The sequence below is a fragment of the Aristolochia californica genome, unplaced genomic scaffold, assembly GCF_029961685.1.
Source record: "Aristolochia californica isolate CCGP_79_NKW_82.1479 unplaced genomic scaffold, dmAriCali1.0.hap1 SCAF_1, whole genome shotgun sequence".
Classification (NCBI taxonomy): domain Eukaryota; kingdom Viridiplantae; phylum Streptophyta; class Magnoliopsida; order Piperales; family Aristolochiaceae; genus Aristolochia; species Aristolochia californica.
In genome coordinates this window covers 50,364,529-50,366,241 of record NW_027181770.1, presented here as the reverse complement: position 1 = coordinate 50,366,241, position 1,713 = coordinate 50,364,529, and positions in this window count along the sequence as shown.

Sequence of the window (1,713 nt, the reverse complement as noted above, 5' to 3'; positions counted from 1 at the left end):
ACAACTTAACATTAGGCTCCATAGGTGTATGTCCACTAGCTTGCATCCAAGCATCCCGATGTCCTTCAACAACTCAAGTACGTACTTCCTTTATGATAGAAGTATACAATGTCTGGATTGAAGAATTTTAATCCCAAGGAAGTACTAGAGAAGCCCGAGGTCATTGGTTTGGAACTCCTTATTAAGGTCATTGCCCGTAATAACAATATCCTCCACATATACCACCATAAGAATATAACCTTTAATAGAATTTTTTGGTAAACACTGAGTGATCACTTTCTCACCTCTTGAAGCCAAATTTGTAACCATAAAGGTAAATTTATCAAACCAAACCCGTTGAAACTGTTTCAACTCATATATTGCATTATTCAAACAACATATTTTCTCCCCCTTGAATACATAACCAGGTTGTTGGCACATGTAGACTTCCTAAGTGAGTATACCATTCAAGATAGCATTCTTCTGGTAATTTTAATGATCATCCTCGCAACTAGGCAGCTCTAGCTCCTGTCACCTTGGTTAGTCTTTATAACTCACTATTTTTTTGTATATTTTATATTATTATTATTCTATTTTTTATTTCCATATTACTTTTTATGTACATGGTTGTATATTCACCTATATAAATAAAATTCTGAATTTAGTTTTTCTCGAAATTTTATTTCTTATATTATTAATTATTTTAAAGATATATGTAAGAAAAAAAATAATAAATTAATTTAAAATAAAATTCATTATAAAAATATTTTAAAATTTTCCAAAATATTTATTTTAATATTTTTAATTAAAATTTTAAAAATTATTTTTCGTGAAGTAATTTGTTGTAAAATATTTTTTTTCAAAAATTAAAAATATAGATAAATTTTTTTTGCATATTATTTGTAAATAAATTAAAATTTTAATATTTGATGAATTTTTTCAAAATATATTTTTAATTACATAATTTTAAAAATATTTTTAAAAAAATAAATTTATCAGTGAAATTTTTTTGAGAATATTTTTGACAAAAAATATGCTCAAAAATAATTTTTGGTAATAAAAAAAATTGTTGAAAAAATATTTATTGGCAATAAAATTAATTTTTTTGTAATTATCTATGGCAAAATTTCTCGACAAAGAATTTTTTTAGAATAGTTTTTCAAATAAAAAGAGTGTTTTTCTTGGCATTTTTTTTTTTATGATTAAAGTTGATTTTCTTGTAATATGCGTTTAGTTATATGTTCTTGCAGGCTTAACAAGGCTCTTTGATTGAAATATTTTAGAACTCCAACTACAAAGAAGATTTTGTGATATACCCATTTCTCAGCTTATAAAATGTTCTTCTTTTCTACCTGGAAATCGTTCAAGCCACAGATGAACCGAGCAGAGAGTCAATTTTCCATCGAATCCTTAGCTGCCCGAATGATACCCCACGTGGGCTGCCCACGCGATTCATACGGGACTACAGTTTACAAACCCTACAAAAGCCTTCAAACAGAGATATTATATAACGTTGTTCAGGAAAAATTAAATTTCATTAGATTATTCATTAGCGATCGAGGCTTCCTCAGGACGTTGTTGTGTACAGAAACAAATAAAAAACACAAAAACGAACAAACGTCAAATTTTTTGTTGTGATACCCAGAACCAGAACCATATTCCTATGCTCACATTTTTCATATATATATCTTGCAAGTTTCTAAGTAACTGCTTCAAGTTCTTAAAAACCATATT